The sequence below is a fragment of the Capra hircus genome, chromosome 20 (assembly GCF_001704415.2).
Source record: "Capra hircus breed San Clemente chromosome 20, ASM170441v1, whole genome shotgun sequence".
Classification (NCBI taxonomy): Eukaryota; Metazoa; Chordata; class Mammalia; order Artiodactyla; family Bovidae; genus Capra; species Capra hircus.
This window is the reverse complement of record NC_030827.1, coordinates 31,585,785-31,604,676: the sequence shown is the minus strand read 5'-3', so window position 1 is coordinate 31,604,676 and position 18,892 is coordinate 31,585,785. Positions and strand designations below refer to the sequence as shown.

Below are 18,892 nucleotides of genomic sequence, written 5' to 3'. Positions count from 1 at the left end.
ATAGGTTCAATCCCTGATCCAGGAAGGTTCCTCATGCTGTGGAGGCAACTAAGGCCCTGAGCCACAACTACTGAGACAGCATTCTGGAGCCCACAAGCTACAGCTGCTGAGCCTGTGGGTAACTACTGAAGCCCAAGCGCCTAGAGCCCCTGCTCCTCAGCAAGAGAAGCCAATGCAATGAAAAGCCCGGACACCGCAGTGAAGAGTAGCCCCATGCGCCCACAACTAGAAGAAAGCCTGGTGCAGCAAAGACCCAGCATGGCCAAAACAACAACAGCAACACCAAACAAAAACCCCAACAACTTATAAGCATTAACTTGGCTACTCCTGCAGACATATGAATAGGGAAGTGGGAAATAGTTGTTAAAATGGGAGAGGGGCTCCTGGAGATGTATCATATTTATTTCCCAGCCTTTTACTGGAAAGCACTATTTTTAAAAAAGTATAATTCTTTGCTTGTAAGAAGTGAAATTCTGCGTCAAAATAGTGTTCACATTGAAATGTTTAATGTGCTTTCCATACAATATTGCCTGTCCAAAGATCCTTCAAATCAATTCCCAAAAGCTGTGTTGTGGAGTTTTTATGTTACCAACAGTGGATAAAAGGAAAAAGTTTAATATAGGCCTCTTCTTGCCTGGGGAATATCAGGGACGGGGAGCCTGGTGGGCTGCCATCTATGGGGTCGCACAGAGTCGTACACGACTGAAGCGACTTAGTAGCAGCAGCAGCTTGGTTTCAAAGTTATGCCACTGTTTCACTTTTCAGTTCATTGATGTTAAGGAGCCCTGACCTGGGTCCTAGCTCCCTCTTCAGGTACAGCTTTGGCCCTCACACATACCACTTCCAGTCCTGACTCCACACACCCAAATCAATTCCACAGGCAGAGAATAGGGCAACGGGCTGTAATCATTGTGCACAACTGGAATACATAAGAAAGACAACGATTCTGAGTGCAGCTACAAGGTTAAGTTCCTTAAGAGAGCTGAGCGAAGCGGGGCCCAGGGGAGAAGTCTAACCCTGCAGAATGAGGCCTCCGCTGGAGTGACTTAGTCCAGGGCAGCGGAGGAACGGGTGCCATGGGCCAGACAGGAGGCTGCTATTCCTTTCCTTGCCGGGTTCCACCGGGTTTCAAGTCTCACTTTTCCACAACCTCAGGGTGTGTGGGGTGGGGTGGGGTGGAGGGCCTCCTGGCCTCCTGGCAGCGATCTGGCCGCGGGTCTGGCAGCCTCCGCAGCTGCTGGCATCGGCTGGCTGTTCAGACCCTGCCGGGCCCGTCGCTGTGCGGCTTGGGCCTCTTCTTGACGGGACTGTCGCCCCATCCCGGACTAGCAGCCGGCTCGTGGCCTTGCGGCTCTCGCCAGCGTTTCTGGCCGATGTCGACGCGGAGACCGTCGGCGGGTCCGGGGCAAGCGTGGCGCGGCAGCCCACAGGCGCAGTAGTGCGCGTCCCCGCAGAACTCGGGGCTGAGGCAGGAGGGGCGGCTCAGCGCGGGGAAGTTATCCAGAGCCCAGGCCCAGGCCTGCTCTCGGTTCAGGCCCGGAGGCAAGGCGGGCTCGGGACGTGCCCTCCTCCAGCACTGCGCTTCCATGGCTTCAGCCTCCTCACCAGGCCGAGAGCTCAGTGGGTCTAAGCACAGGCGCGAATGACTGGGCTGGGTGCGGAGTGTGCGTTTTATAGTGCCGGCCTGACCTGGTTTTGGGAAACCCGGGTGTTGATAGGTGGGATCCACACTCATTTGCCTTGCAAATTACCTCGGGGTCCCTGGGGACTGAGGAAATCACTACATCTTTCTGGGAGGGGCGTGGAAGTTCTGAGTGGTTTTTGGTGATTGGATTAAAGGTTAGGTTGCATAAAATTTTGGATTTTCAAATTTCCAAAAGAACTCTAGAACTGTATGTTCCAAAGCCTGCCAGTGCTTCTCCATAAGTGGGCTTATAAAGAACCCTGTCTTTCCATGAATTCAAGGGCTATTTCATTTATTTATCTAAGAATTTGAAATTACTACTGAAAAATGAAGATGAAATGTAAAAGTAATTCCTTTATTTCCAGTTCTTATTGATTTCATTTCTCGCATACACTTTTGAAGAAATAAAGGACAACGTAGAACATAAAAGTACATTAATACAGGCACAGCAGTAAACACCACACACAGCCCTGTCCTCACGTCCTCTGGTTATGTGCTGTATGTTCCAGGCTCCAGCCTCGCTGGAAATTTTTTAATTGAATCTGAAAAAATAAAATATCACCCTGTGTTCCAGTAGGGGTGAAAAGAATACTTCTGTAATTCCTGGGTACCGGTCAGGTTACACACTGGTTGAGCCACCGCATGCACCGGGCACAGGAGATGCACGGAATCCTGGCAAGGAAAGAGGAAAAGGGTGGCTTAGAGTGTGATACCAGAAACTAGAAAGGCGAGTTGAAAGAACCCTAGGAAATAGCTCCCTGGGGAGGGAGCCCCCACTTTCAGACTCCTTCTAGTTTAATCCCAGTGACAGATTTGCCCTCAGAAGAATCACAGCAGTTGAGAAAATCTCAGAATGACTGTGTTAGTGTTTCTTACACTGTTACATGGGCTTCCATGTTGGTTCACTAGTAAAGAACCTGCCTGCCAATGAGGGAGGTGCAAGTTTGATTTCTGGGTGAGAAAGATTCCCTGGAGAAGAGAATGGCAAGCCACTACAATATTCTTGGCTGGAGAATTCCATGGACAGGGGAGCCTGGCGGCCACAGTAGCATAGTCGGACATGATTTAGCAACCAAACAAGGTCTTAAACGTGGCCTGCATTCTTCTCTCAGCTCCCCCATTTCAACCCCGGGTTTGGTGGAAACAGGAGTTCTGCTGCGATTGGTAATGAGAAGTCAGGAGCCTTGGCAAGTCGCCGGGTTGAAGTTAGGATGTAAAGGGAGCCAACCGCTCCAGAATCTGGCCGCAGAAATCCCTCCTCACGAAGCCAGTCTCGAGTTTTCGCTTGTCCGCGGCCCCAGCACCCTGGCTCCACTTCAGCTCGGACGTGCGAGCTGGAAATTGGGTTGGAGCGGTCCAGAGGAAGAAGGGACGCACCCAGGAAAGTGTCCGAGGGAGACAGGAGCTCTGTGCTGCTGCGGTCCAGGCTTCTGGATGCATTTGGAGCGGCGACCTGCGCTGGGCGCGGGGAAGCTGCGTGCAGATGACCGGACGCCCCGCAGATGGACAGGAAGGGAAAGAGCGGGTCGAGAGAGCAGGAGCGTTTCCAGGGCGAAGCGGAGTTGTCAGGGCTGCCGGCTGCGCTGTGTGTGATCTCCTGGATCCTGGCATGTTTGACCCAGTTTGACAACAGCTGTATCGGCCCCCTGGCCGCCTGGTGTGCCCAAGATAACCCACGACCCCCCACCCCAGTTCAGCAAATCAGGGGACCGAGGGTCCCGCGGGAGAACTGAACCGGCCACCCCGCCCGCGCGCCTGGTCCTCCCCCTAAAGCCAAAGCAGCAGAGAGAAAGACGTTGGAATTTGGTTAAGAGATTTACTTAACCATCAAGTAAGTAATAAAGATTCAACTTATGAAATAACAGAGAGATTCCAAATGCCTATGAAGAATTCTTCCACGATTGCTCAACGGAGAGGTTTTCTTGTAACAGCATCTGTGGCAGGGAATCCTCCAATGAAGGGTCTCAGCGGAGAGGAGGGGTCCTAGGGACAAAGGCGGCCGGAGAGACAACCTAGGGTCTTTCAGTCCAGCGCGTGGAGAGGCTGTTGGTGTCTCTCCAGATCAGCAAGAGGGCGATGCTCCGGAAGGGTGTCCGGCGTCAGAGGTCTCGGGTTTCAGACACTGGGTTCCTCCTGTGGCAAAATCGGATCAGGGAAACTTTCTGGGCGCGCGGCGTCCTCCTGTCCTGAGGGCGTCGGGACTCCTGGCCGGGAGCGGGTGTGATGTCTGGATCCCGAGACTCGCCGTGTCGCCTGCAGGGGCTCTGTTCTCGGGGTCGGTGTTTGGGGCAATATAGGCGCAGAAGGCGGCAGGGAGCCGAAGGTTCTTCCCGATTGAAGTCCTCCTCGTCGGGAGACAGTTCGCCCAGCGTAGGATAGCAAGGGAGCTGCCATTCCTTAGGGTTCACTGAGCGCAGGAGCTGCCGCACCTCTGGTTCCTGGGGCTCCTCCGCGGAATCCCAGGCCTGGCGCACACAGCGGGGAAAGTGCTCCATCGCTTCAGCGGGTGACAAGAGAAGTCTTCTGGGACCCCTTGCTTGCGAATTTATAGTGTTCTGGGTTCTTAGGTGTCCTACCAGAGGCTATTAGGGTGGGTGGTTGCAAATTGCTTCAGCAGGTGGGATCTGAGAAGATGAAGGGTAAATTCAAACTTCTTGGGTGGAGTTATTAGACTTTGAGTTGATTTTGTTGATCTGAGAGGATTAAAACTTTTGTTGTTTGTTTAAAGGAAATAGAGGTACAGGGGCTCTGTCAAGAAAAGCTATTTGGGAGGCTACTCTTATGAAAAGTATCCTAAATGCCTGTTATTTTCAGGTTTCTATGTCCATTGATTCTCAGGGCTTTTTGCCTAGAAACAGAGTATCATTAGATTTTACGGAGATGACCAAAATGTGGCCATCTTTGCATGAAACCACACTGCTGGTCAGACTTCCCTTTTGGTCTTCAATTCTAAGACAAAATTGCTTCAGACTTTCAGCCAACAAGTAGAAGTGTCAGGGTCAGATCTACAGATTTAGATGCAGACTCTTTGGTAGAAGATACTCAGCTAGTTGTCTAACCTCTCTTGTCTTCATATTCTGACCTGGATGGTAGCTGAAGTTTAACATTTTAAAGGCAACTTTTTGGAGTAAATTCATTAACAAAGGTCAGGTAATTCGATAGTCTCAGGCAAATAACACGTTGGCCATTACAGTTATTGTTATTTTCATTGTCATTCTTAGTAGTATAATCATGGCTATTAAACAAAACATCAATCAATAGCAAACTCAAAATGTTGTCTTTTTCTGTGTTTAATCGTAGTGGTTTGCTTTTCCTTTCTAGTGTCAGATTTATAGTGACATTGCATCTCCTTATATCCTTTCTCAGATGTTTCAGACATTATCTTGGCAAGCATATCAGTGCATCCAAGCCTAGATGTCCTTGATCAGTCTTTTATCTTCAACTTAACAAAGTAAGTTTAATTCAAAGCGTTTTAAACAAGGGTGTTTCCACAACCTGCCGTGAGCAAGGTGCTGTGATGGGTACTGCACACTGACTTGTAGAACCTGCTCCTGCTTTGGCAGAGCTGAATTTTAAGGGAAGAGCATAGACAAGAGACCATGAGGACACAGCTGAATCTTCTTCCCTTTGGTAGTTGATTCTCTGCCAGGAAAGTAAACTCTAAGATGATCCCCACTAAAGCCCATGTTGTGCAGGAGCTAGGCTGGGGGGGGGGGCAGGGGAAGTAGAAATAAAAGTGAGAAAGAAGATAGAGGAACAAAAGGGAAGAGAATCAGAACCAAAAACGAGAAATAAGGAAATAAAGAGGATGGAAAATAATGGACAACACAAGAGTCAGGACGTTGGAAGCTCTGGTCAAGGCAGCCAAGAGTGCTAAGTTAAAGGGGTTCATTAGAGCAGCTGACTTAGTTCTTGTTGTTACTGCGTCTAGTCTGACTTTTTGAAACCCCATGGACTATATGTAACCCACCAGGTTTCTCTGTCCACAGGTTTTACCCAGGCAAGGATACTGCAGTGGGTTGCCACTTCCTTCTTAATGAGATCTTCTCAACCCAGAGATTGAACCCAAGTCTCCCTGTGTCCCAGATAGATTCTTTACCACTGAGTCACCTGGGAAGCAACTGACTTGGGGACATCTAATAAGGATATTCAAGGCAGAAAGCTCTGCTGGTCCAGGCTTAAGGGAAGGACAACAACACTGTCCTCTTTGAAGGCTCAGCATGATGCTATTAGGCTCTGGTGGTGTGGAAACTTCCCAGAAAGTTGTTTGAATACAAATGACAGCTACTTCCCCCACAGAGGTTAGCAGCAAGTAGCCTGTGTGATGGGGCTTCCCAGGTGGCCCAGTGGTAGAGAATCCACCCACCAATTCAGGAGCCACAGAGACTCCAGTTAGATCTCTGGTGTAGGAAGCAACCCTGGAGGAGGAAATGGGAACCCAATCCAGTATTCTTGTCTGGAAAAGTCCATGGACCAAGGAGCCTGGCAGTCTATAGTCCATTGGGTCACAAAGAGTCAGACACAACTGAAGAAATTCAGCATGCACACAGGCACCTTTGAATAAAGAAAGAAAGGTGTCTAAAGTAGTAATGACTGACAAGTCAAGTTATTAATCCATGCATATAATGTGGTTCTTTGGAGGGAAATAATATTTGTTTCATTAATTTGCATTAGTATGTTTACATTTGTAAAACATAAAAACATCCTTCAAAATCTATCAATATAGTTACTCATCAGTTGGGAAGGGATAGGGTATAAGTTATATTTTCAATTTATAAGGTACTGTCCCATTTCACTTTAAAATATTTACATTAAATATTTGATATTAAAATGTTTAGAGATAGTTCAACAAGAAATAGAAGGATTCTAATGCCTATTCACGTTACCTTTCAAGCTACTACAGGTAACAGTCACTAAGAACTTATGATAAGCACTGTGCTGTGTCATTTTTCTTATCCCATTTATTGAAGTGCTATTATAAATTACATTTTATAAGTAAGAAAATGTAGGGTTACAGAATTGAAGTCATATTGGGCATGAAGTGCTGATTAGCACATGATGGGATCTGTAATTTCCATTGGAAAACTACACAGCTCTGCATGTTACTGTCACGTGGTAATTGCCTGTTCTCCACAAAAGTCTTTCTGAGTCCAACCTCTTGGCCCAGATATATTGATTCAGCATCTAGGAGATCAAAGGTTTGGAACTTCGTGTGTCTACTCTCAAGCGTTTTGTTGTCTGGAAGCCAGAGGGGTAGCCTGGGTTACTCCCTGTCCCACAGGGGACAGGAACTTGGATCTGAACCACCCCCAGAGCTGAGAAACTGGGGGAATGCTCCACTTGAACTAGGATGAGAATTGTGTGGAATGATGGTTCCCCATCATCTCTAACTTCAGCCCCCAGGAAGCTGAATACTGTAGATCAGGTGGCTGCGTGAGACCCAGAAAAGCCATGAAAGACCGAAGTAGGCACTTGAGGAAGGAACTGCAGCAGAATGTTTCATAGGAAAGGCTCTGGAACTCTGCCTCTCTCAGCCTTATGGGTAGCTGTGCCTCAGTGCTTTCCCTTCCAACTTGCTTAGAAGCAGGCCCTTCAAGCTTAGTTGCTATAGTCACTACCTGTCTAAGATTCAGCCTCTGGGTGTCTTTTAAAAATCATGTCTTGCAGGGTCTTCCCTGGTGGTTCAGCAGTAAAGAATCTGCCTGCCAAGGCAGGAGACATGGATTCAAACTCTAATCTGGGAAGATCCTGCATGCTGTGGGAACAGCTAAGCCCTGGTGCCACAACCATTGAGTCTGTGCTCTTGAGCCCACATGCTGCAACTACTGAAGCTCAGAAGCCCTAGCGCTCATGCTCTGCAACAAGAGCCACTGCAATGAGAAGCCCGCACGCTGCCACTGAAGCGATGAAGGAATAGCAGCCAAAAATTAATATGGTTTAAAAACCATGCCGTCCATTTCATCTCTAAGAGCAGGACCGTTTGGAATTGTGCAGATATGACTATCATTTACATTTTTTATCTTGTATTGGCATACATGTCTGTTTTTAACTACAATTTCTGCTTATGGAATTAGTACTCTGGCTCAAGAGTATTCCTGTCGAAATGTTTAATGCGTATTATCATACTGGCTTTCTAAAGATCCTTTCAAAATTTTCCCAAAAGCTATGTTGGGGAGTGCTACTTTACCAATATTTGAACAAAGGAAAGAGATTAATATAGGCCACCAAGGTACTCAAGGTTATATATAATGGGTTGATTTTGTGTTTCCTTAATCTTTTAGATCCCTGACCTGGGTCTCAGTTCTTTCAGCCAAAGACTCCCCCATTCCAATACCACTTCAAGTCCTGACTCCACCCAACTAAATCTATTCACAAGCAGAGAATAGGGAAGCATGTTTTAATTATTGTGCAAATTGGAATTAATGTAAGAAGTATGACCACTCTAAGTACATCAACAGGAAAGTTCCTTGATAGCATAGATTCCTGGAGATTTCCTTTTTCCTAATTTATTTTTTAATTGAATGGTAATGTTTTACAGAATTTTGTTGTTTTCTGCCGACTATCAACATGAATCAGCCATTGGTATATATATGTCCCCCCTTGTTCTGAACCTCCCTCCCATCTCTCTCGCCATCCCACCCCTCTAGATTCTTACAGAGCCCCAGTTTGAGTTCAGGGAGTTTGCAGCACATTCCCATTGGCTGTCTACTTTACATATGCTAATGTAAGTTTCCCTCTTACTTTTCCCATACAGCTCACTCTCTCCTCTCTCCCCCTGCCCTGTCAATAAATCTGTTCTCTCTGTCTGTTTCTCCATTGCTGCCCTGCAAATAAATTCATCAGCACCGTCTTTCTAGATTCCATATATATGCGCGTTAGTATAGGAGATTTCTCTTTCTCATTCAGACTGACTTCACTCTGAATAATAAGCTCTAGATTCATCCACCTCATTAGACTAGACTCAAATACGTTCCTTTTTATGGCTTTAGAGATTTCTAATTGAAAAGCCCGTCAATTATCCAAGAACGGAAGAAAAAAAAAAGGAATGTTCTGCCCCACAGATACCTCCAGGCTCGTTCCCGAGAGAGGCGGAGCCGAGGGGAGAAGTCCCCCCGGCAGATTGGGCCTCCGCTGGGGTGACCCAGGCTCCAGTCCAGGGTGGTGACTGAAAGGGTGCTGTGGGCCAGACAGGAGGCTGCTATTCCTTTCCTTGCCAGGTTCCAGCGGGTTTCAAGTCTCACTTTCCCGCAACCTCAAGGTGTGCGGGGTGGGGTGGGGTGGGGTGGAGGGCCTCCTGGCCTCCTGGAGGCGATCTGGCCGCGGGTCTGGCAGCCTCCGCATCGGCTGGCATCGGCTGGCTGTTCAGACCCTGCTGGGCCCGCCGCTGTGCGGCTTGGGCCTCTTCTTGACGGGACTGTCGCCCCATCCCGGACTAGCAGCCGGCTCGTGGCCTTGCGGCTCTCGCCAGCGTTTCTGGCCGATGTCGACGCGGAGACCGTCGGCGGGTCCGGGGCAAGCGTGGCGCGGCAGCAGCCCACAGGCGCAGTAGTGCGCGTCCCCGCAGAACTCGGGGCTGAGGCAGGAGGGGCGGCTCAGCGCGGGGAAGTTATCCAGAGCCCAGGCCCAGGCCTGTTCTCGGTTCAGGCCCGGAGGCAAGGCGGGCTCGGGACGTGCCCTCCTCCAGCACTGCGCTTCCATGGCTTCAGCCTCCTCACCAGGCCGAGAGCTCAGTGGGTCTAAGCACAGGAGCGAATGACTGGGCTGGGTGTGCAGCGTGCCTTTTATAGTGCCTGCCTGACCTGGTTTTGGGAAACCCGGGTGTTGATAGGTGCGATCCACACTCATTTGCCTTGCAAATTACCTCGGGGGTCCCTGGGGGCTGACGAGGTTACTACATCTTTCTGGGAGGGGCATGGAAGTTCTGAGTGGTTTTTGGTGATTGGGTTAAAGGAGAGGAAGGGAGAAGATGAGGGTCGCGGGCAGTTTCCATTCACTGGAAGAAGCCTCTTTGCTTGGGAGGCACAACTGGTCAAATCACACTTCAGGTTCTCTTCTTTGAGCAGATGAGAGAGGATGGCCTGGTGTTAGAGACAGGCTCAGTCAAGTTCCCTCCCTGCAAAACCCACAGCTGGTTCATGCTGGAGCTGGGCTGAGATTCCAGGTCCTCTTGCTTTTACATCAGGAAGGGAAAAGAGGAACGGAGTGATCATGTAGGGGTGGGGAAAAGTAGAGTCCCATGCCTACTTAGAATTGTAATATTCCTATTTTTTTCTACAGTAGATGATCTGAAACAAAAGAAGACTTCATATATACTATGGTTTTCATACCTAATTCACAAATGCCCTGAGTTAATGCCACGTTTTCAAGACTTTTTTCTTTCATTCTTTTTTGTTATTTGCAGAACTCTTATCCTTTCTTATGTAATTATGTTCATTCTCTTATTCCGGGCTCCTCTTTCTCTCTGCTCTCCCTACTTCTACTGCAATTCTTCCTACTAAAGAACTATTTTATTTTTTACATATGGGTTTGCATCAGACTTGTAATATGTGACATAGTTTTGTGTACGCATATCATCAATTCATGTAAGGTTATCAGTTTAAAGCATCTACTTCTGCTTCATTAACCATGAAAGCCTTTGACTTTGGATCATAACACACTCTTGAAAATTCTTAGAGTTGGGAATACTAGACCACCTTACCCATCTCCTGAGAAACCTGTATGCAGGTCAAGAAGAAACAGAACCAGACATGGAACAACATGTTTTAAAATTGGGAAAGGAGCATGTCAAGGCTATATGTTGTCACCCTGCATATTTAACTTGTATGCAGAGTACATCATGCAAAATGCCAGGCTGGATGAATCTCAAGGTGGAATCAAGCTTGCCTGGGAGAAATATCAATAACCTCAGATATGCAGATGACACCATCCTAATGGCAGAAAGCAAAAAGAAGCTAAAGAGCCTCTTGATGGAGGTGAAAGAGGAGAGTGAAAAAGCTGGCTTAAAACTCAACATTCAAAAAACTAAGATCATGGCATATGGTCCCATCACTTCATGGCAAATAGACGGGGAAACAATGGAAACAGTGACAGACTTTATTTTGGGGGGCTCCAAAAGCACTGCAGATGGTGACTGCAGCCATGAAATTAAAAGACGCTTGCTCCTTGGAAGAAAAGCTATGACAAACCTAGACAGCATATTAAAAAGCAGAGACATTACTTTGTTGACAAAGTCCGTTTAGTCAAAGCTATGGTTTTTCCAGTTGTCCTGTGTAATGTAAAGACCCTGACACCAGAGGGCCTCACTTTGTATTTAGAGTGGGCTTCTTTTCTGTTCATTTACACCCCTGTGCTGCTATATTCTCCAAAATTATCTCCTCCTAATGCATTCATACCACTTTAAAGAATAAGACACAGCTTTTCCACTTTGAGAAACCTTCTTAAAGATATGCTCACATAGTGTTTCCACTATATGTAGGCACTTTCTCTTGGGTCAACACAGGCACCCCTCCACTTTATCACATCAGGACTTCCATTACATTCTGTGACTTTTCACATCTTTGCCCTCTCATTCAAAAGGGACACAAGACCACATCACAAACTTGTGCAACAATCCTGCTGCCCCACTGGTAAGTAACAAATTCTTTAACTTCTGTCATCTTCAGTGTTGATATATATTTATATCCTTAAGCTCATCTTCCCTCCCTCTTCCTCAAAAGGGCAGGGGTAAAGAACCAACGTTCTAATTTGATGATTAACACAGTGATTTCTGAATATGTTCAGAGAATGAAGGAAGCAGGCTGGGTCTCTTCTACATCTCTAGGATGTGAATTTACCTCTGAATAAAGAGGCGGAGTCCAAAATCTGATTCCTGAGGGAAGGCAAACAAAGGACGGCATGACTTCCCCTCACAGGGGGTTGAAGGTAAGAAGTGTGTCTAGAGAATTCTTCCTCCCATGCCACGTCTTCATAGTTTGGTGGTGCTTCTAGCTGATCTGGCAGAGTCAGTGTCAACCAGCTCATATGAACCACCTGGATATTCTGAAGTTCCTGCTGCCAAAACCATTACTAATGGAATCATGCTGATCACTAACAACAGCTCAAGCATCAGCTTGTTTTAGCACCAGGAATGTGAACAGACACAGCTAAAGAGTAGTCCCCTTTATGCTGCAGCAGTTCAGGATGGTTGGCATCACTGGCGGAATCCTAAGGATCTTCCCTTTCCAGCTGTTGGTGCTGCTGTAGGCGATGTGGTTCCCAGTCATGTTGGCCACCTCCAGCCTCACAGTCTTTGTTTTCCTGTTGACCAGGTATGTCTGCATCTGGAAAACAGCCACTTTGGGATCAGTCAGACGAGAGCAACAATTTTCTACTTCTGTGTAAATTGGAATAGATTCTCCATTGCGGTATCCCTTTCCTTCAGTCTTGGCACTCAGTGAAATTGGACCAGAGGTGAAAAACTAACAGAGTGGGGTGGGAGAATAGGAAGGAGGCTCAAGAGGGAGGGGAGGTAGGCATACATATAGCTGGTTCATGCTGTTGTACAGTAGAAACTAACACAACACCATAAAGCAATTGTACTCCAATTAAAAATAAATAAAATGGAAAAATTAATTAATTTAAAAACCCAACAGCCAACTATTTTCTCTTGAGCTTTCAATACAGAGGTTCTCACACAGTACTGAATAGTTGCATATTTCCCGATGAATGAGGCTACCAAAGGTTCAGATGGAAGCTTTGAAAGCTAAGTGGAAATGCATGTTTTCCAGGTTGTAGTAGACAGATGCTCGGCTCAGGCGCAGGACCAGGTACTCCACCTGCAGGCAGCAGGGACTCTGGGTCTCCAGGCACAGATTGCACCCTGGCTCCGCAGCACCCAGCTGCACACTGAGGCCCTCGCAGCCGCTGTGTGGTGCCCTGGTGGGAGACCCCACAAGTTATGTGTTATCCCCTAATAAATTACTTTACGTTTACACGATTGCGGTATCCAATTTCTGTTCCTAAAAACCATAAAAAGAAATACAACAGCAGCATCAGTCAACATTATATTTACTTATTGCAATCTGTTTAACAATCATAGTGGAATAAATCTAGATTTCCTTACTGTGTAAATATTCAAATTTTTCTTTTTGTTTTCAGGATATTTTGAGAATGTTTGTTTTATATTTATTAGTTTTTTTTTTTAATGCTTATTTGTTTGCTTTCCTGAGGTCTCCCAGACACAGGATCTTTGTTGTATGTGTGGCCTGAGTAGTTGCCCCAAACCAGGGATGGAATCCATGTTCACTGCGTTGCAAGGCGAATTATTAACCACTGGATCACCAAGGAAGTCCCTATATCAGGGTTTTTATTTATTTTTTTCAGGGTTTTTAGATGAGATCATAAGGATAAAAGATGAAAATTGTCTCTCAACACCTTATCTTGAAATTTTACATCTTTCCTTTCTCACACATCTTTCCACCACAAATTAAATAAACCATTCTAATAAAGATATTTAAATGTCTTTCGTTTGCCTTAATATTTTAAACACAGGGATCCTGGGGCAGGAGCAAGGAGCTTCTCAACCCCTGGTAGGCACTGAAGTAGCCCAGAGATTGGGGCATCCAGAATGTGATGTGATGAGGGGCTGAGCCTAGCGGTGGAGTGAACATGGACAGTTGCAAGGACCCTGAAACTAAAGACCAAAGTGTAGTTCCTTAGCTAAACCAAGAAGGAAAATCATCAGAGAAACAAAGACTTCATGATTAATCTCCTTTCCTCATTTACTCACGCTCCCTGAAAAGGGAAGAAGGAGAAGAAAAGGGAAGAAGGGGAACACAAGATAGTGCAAGAGGAAGAAAATAAAAAAGTAGTGTTTGACTCTCAGAAAATTCTAGCAGCTTCAGATTATGGAATTTTCCCCCCAAGTCTCAAGTCAACCCTTCCCTCTTCCCTCTTCTACCTGCCAATGCAAGAAACTCAGGTTCAATCCCTGGATGGGGAAGATCCCCTGGAGGAGGAAATGGCAACCCAATCCAGTATGCTTGTCTGGAAATCCAGACAAGAGGCAGGCTGGCTACAGTCCATAGGATTGCGGACTTTACTTAGTGACTAAACAACATTTATGCCATATCCCTCAAATGCTACAAGGGTCTTGGTTTTAGGCTTAGAAAATATGACGATGGTGCAGAGGCTCAGAACTATCAGAGCAGGAGAATGCAGAGAAGAAAAGTAAGTTGGAAGAAAGAAAAAGAGAGAGGAAAGGAAACCAAAAAAAAAGGATTTTGGGGGTCAAAAAATAGACTGTAGACTGTAGAGTCGAACCAAACTACGAGGCACACTTTTGTCCACTAGAGTCACCGCCTCTAAAACCGACAGCCAACAAAATTCATTTGCAAAAGTCGAGTAAAACAAAAACAATTTTTGTTTTCCCACAAATTTCCCACACAGTTTAGACTTGGGTTCCTGCCAGAAGATCCACTCTGTCCACCTTCTATGTTGTGTTCATTTCACATCCATACAAGTAGGGAGATGGTACTGACTAGGAAAGGGCTCAGATCCAGCACCTCAGGTGAGGGATCCCATCTCAGCCCACCCTCCCAGGGCCGGGCCTGACCCTTCCTCTTGCCTGACTCAATTATTTGGCGAGGGTTAGGGGGAGGAGACGGGGTGTGACAGATTTCAGTAGTCTAGCCAATTTCAGCCTTTGTTAACCTCCAGGTTGGATGTTTGGGGCTCCCTCCTTCCGGAAGGAAAGCAGTGGGGCCTTTGCCACCCACTCACCACTAGGGGGCAGCAGCAAGCCAGGCTCTACGGTGGTTGAGGCGTCAATAGTGTGATTTATCCCTCACACAAACCCAAATGCTGTAGTTCAGGGGCAAACCTAGAACTTGCAATGGCCTAAAGCTACAGGCTCAATCCTGAGAGGATTAACCAATTAACTAAATTCAGCCACCAAAAAGTGAAAGTGAAAACATTTTGTTCCCCTCCCAACCTTTATTGATATATAGTGAACATATATTTTGTAAGTTAAGGTATACAATGTATTAATTGAATATACTTATATACTGTGAAACAATTGCAATGGGAACATTAGTTAATACCTCGTCACATCGCATAATTACCATTTCTTTTCCTGATGAGAGCATTTAAGATCTACTCTCCTGGCACCTCTTAAGTTCACAGTGTGCCCTTTGACCTCTCTTCTTCTCCCCCACATCCCAGCCCTGGCAACTATCATTCTACTCTCTGTTTCTATGAGTTCAGCTTTTCTAGATCCCTCATGTAAGTGAGGCCATATAGTATTTGTCTTTCTCTGACATTTCACTTAGCATTATGCCTTGAAGGTCTGCCCATGTTGCTGCAAATGGCAGGATTTCTTTCTTTCTCACACCTGAGTAGTATTCCACTGAGTATATATATGTGGAGTTAATGGTAAGGAATCTGCCTGCCAGTGTAAGAGATGTAAAACTCACGGGTTTGATCCCTGGGTTGGGAAGATCCCCTGGAGGAGGGCATGCAACCCCCTCCAGTATTCTCGCCTAGAGAATCCCATGGACAGGGGAGCCTGGCAGGATACGGTCCATAGCGTCACGAAGAGTTGGCCGTGACTGAAGCAGCTTAGCCCAGGCATGCATGCACCACGTCTTCTTTGTCCAGTCATCTGTTGACTGACACAGGGTTGTTTCCATGTCTTGTCTATTATGAATAATGCTGCAATGAACATGGGAGTGCAGATATCTCATCAGGATCCTGATTTTGTTTCCTTTGGATATACACACCCAGAAAGGGGATGCGTGGATCATGCAGTCATTCCATTTTTAGCTTTTTGAGGAACCTCCAGTAAATACTACTTTCCCTAGTAACTGCAACAAGTTACCTTCCCATCAGCAGTGCACAGCCACCTCTTCACAAATGCTTGTCACCTCTTGTCTTTTTGGTGACAGCCATTCCAACAGGGGTAAAGCTCTATCCCATTGTGGTTGGGTTTAGAGTTCCCTTGTGATTAGTGATGTCGGTATCTTTTCTTGTACCTGTTGGTCGTTTGTATGTCTTCTTTAGGAAAGAAAATTTTTCAGTTCCTCTGACTATTTCTTAATTAGATTTTGTTGCTATTATGTTATGAGTTCTTTATGTATTTCGATATGAGTCCTTTTATAGGATATATGATTTGCAACTATTTTCTCACATTCTATAGGTTACCTTTCCATTTGGGTGACTGATTCCTTTGCGATACAGAAGCGTTATTTTTTATATAACTCCACTTACTAACTTTTGCTTTTGTTGCTTGTTTTTTTGTGTGTCATGCCAAATCATCATTAGCAAGACCAGTGTTAAGGAGATTTCCCCTGTTACTCCTCGACAAGTTTTAAGGTTTCAGGTGTTCTGTTTAAGTCTTTTTGAAACAATTTCTTTGTTTTTGGCTGTGCTGGGTCTTCATTGCTGCACATGGGCTTTTTCTAGCATCAGTGAGCGAGGGCTGCTGTTCATTTCTACCGTTTACTGCTCCATTCTTACTTCAGCCGCTTCTCTTGCGGCAGAGCACAGGCTTTAGGCACGCGGGCCTCAGGAGTTGCAGCTCGTGAGCTCCGTAGTTGTGGCGCGTGGCCTTAGTTGTCCCACAGCATAGGGGATCCTCCTGGACCAGGAATCAAGGGACGTTTTGAGAGTGGTGTAAGTAAGATAAGGATCCAGGTTCACTTTTCTGAATGTGGTTATTTATTTTTCCTAACATCATTTACTGAAGAGACCATCCTTTCCCCACTAAGTATTTTTGGATCTCTTGGCACATATTAGCTGACTGTGCACGTTTGAGTTTATTTCTGGGCTATCAATTCTGTTCCACTGGTCTTCTTTTATGCCAATACCATATTGCTCTGATTACTGAATCTTTGTACTACAATGTGATGCCACCAGCTTTGTTCTTCTCTTTCAGGATTGCTTTGCTATTTGGGTCTTTTATGATTCCATACAAATTTTAGGATTTTTAGGACTTTTTTCTACTTCTGTGAAAAAGGTCAATGAGGTTTTGTTAGGGATTGCACTTAATATATAGAAGGCTTTGTATACAATGAACATTTTAACTATATTAATTCTTCTGATCCATGAACACTGGCTATTCTTCCATTTATTTGTGTCTTCTTTGATTTCTTTTATCAGTATTTTATCATTTTCTATATACAGATCTTTCACAATCATAGTTAAATTTATTCCTAAATATTTTATTGTTTTTGATGCTATGGTTACTGGGATTATTTCCTTTATTTCTATTTCAGGTCATTTGTTGTTAGTGTATAAAAACACGACTGATTTCAGTATGTTGATTTTTTAATCCTGCAACTTTACTGAATTTGTAGATTAGTTCTAACAATTTTTTTGGTGGTGACTTTAGGATTGTATGTATAAGATCATAACATCTGCAGACAAAGAAAGTTTGCTTGTAACTTTCCTGTTTGGATATTTATTGCTGTTTTTTTTTTTTGTTTCTTTGTTTTGCCTGATTTCTGTGGCTAGAACTCCCAGCACTATATTTCTAAGAGTGGTGAAAGCTGGCATCTTGTTTTGTTCTTAATCTTACAGAGAAAGCTTTCAACCTTTCAACACTGAGTATGATATTAGCATGGCTTGTCATGCTGCTGCTGCTACTGCTGCTGCTAAGTCACTTCAGTTGTGTCCGACTCTGTGCGACCTGATAGACTGCAGTCCACCAGGCTCCCCCGTCCCTGGGATTCTCCAGGCAAGAACACTGGAGTGGGTTGCCATTTCCTTCTCCAATGCATGGAAGTGAAAAGTGAAAGTGAAGTTGCTCAGTCGTGTCCGACTCCTAGCGACCCCATGGACTGCGGCCTACCGGGCTCCTCCATCCATGGGATTTGCCAGGCAAGAGTACTGGAGTGGGTGCCATTGCCTTCTCCAATGCATGGAAGTGAAAAGTGAAAGGGAAGTTGCTCAGTAGTGTCCGACTCCTAGCAACCCCATGGACTGCTGCCTACCAGGCTCCTCCGTCCATGGGATTTTCCCGGCAAGAGGATTGGAGTGGGTTGCCATTGCCTTCTCCGATGGCTTGTCATATATGACCTTTATTATGTTGATGTATTTTCTTTCTGTGGGCTTCCCAGATGGTGCTAGTGGCAAAGAATTCACCTACCAATGCAGGAGATATAAGAGTTCAATCATTGAGTTGAGAAGATCCCCTGGAGGAGGGCACAGCAATCCACTCCAGTATTCTTGCCTGGAGAATCCCATGGACAGAGGAGCTTGGTGGGCTATAGTTCACATGTATGCAGAGTCGGACATGACTGAAGCAACTTAGATTATATGCATTTCCTTCTATACTAAATTAGCTGAGAGTTTTTGTCATAAAAAGATTTGGGCTTTGTCAAATTATTATATGAACCCGTTAAATTATTTAATAATTTTTATCTTATCTTCTATTAATGTGGTGTGTCACATGTTTTGAGTTGTGTATCTTGAAACATGATTATATCCCAGGGATAAAGCCTGTTTGATCATGGTGTAGGATCCTTTTCATGTACTGCTGAATTCAGTTTGTTAGAATTTTGTTGAGAATTTTTGCACTTGAATTTCTCAGAGACATTGGCCTGTAGTTTTCTTTTTTTAACAGTGTCCTTATCTGGCTTTGGTATCAGGTAAAACTGACTTCGTAAAATGATTCTGTGAGTGTTCCCTTCTTTTCATTTTTTTGGACGGAAGAGTTATGTAGGATTTGTGTTAATCATTCTTTAAATGATTGGTACAATTCACCAGCAAAACCATTTGGTCCTTGGTTTTTCTTTTTAGGCAGGTCTTGGATTACTGGTTTAATCTTACTCATTATCAGTCTGTTCAGATTTTCTATTTTTTCATGATTCATTCTTGGTAGGTTGTATGTTTCTAGGAACTTTCCAATTCTTCTATGGTTTTTCCTGTGGTCATGTATGGATGTGAGAGTTGGACGGTGAGAAGGCTGAGCTCGAAGAATTGATGCTTTTGAACTGTGGTGTTGGAGAAGAGTCTTGAGAGTCCCTTGGACTGCGAGGAGATCCTACCAGTCCATTCTGAAGGAGATCACCCCCGGGATTTCTTTGGAAGGAATGATACTAAAGCTGAAACTCCAGTACTTTGGCCACCTCGTGCAAAGTGTTGACTCATTGGAAAAGACTCTGATGCTGGGAGGGATTGGGGGCAGGAGGAGAAAGGGACGACAGAGGATGAGACGGCTGGATGGCATCA

At 45.4% G+C, this 18,892-nt stretch overlaps 1 pseudogene; it reads right to left on the bottom strand.

Annotated features, from left to right (window-relative positions):
* Window positions 11,461-15,610, bottom strand: LOC102187532 (annotated as a pseudogene).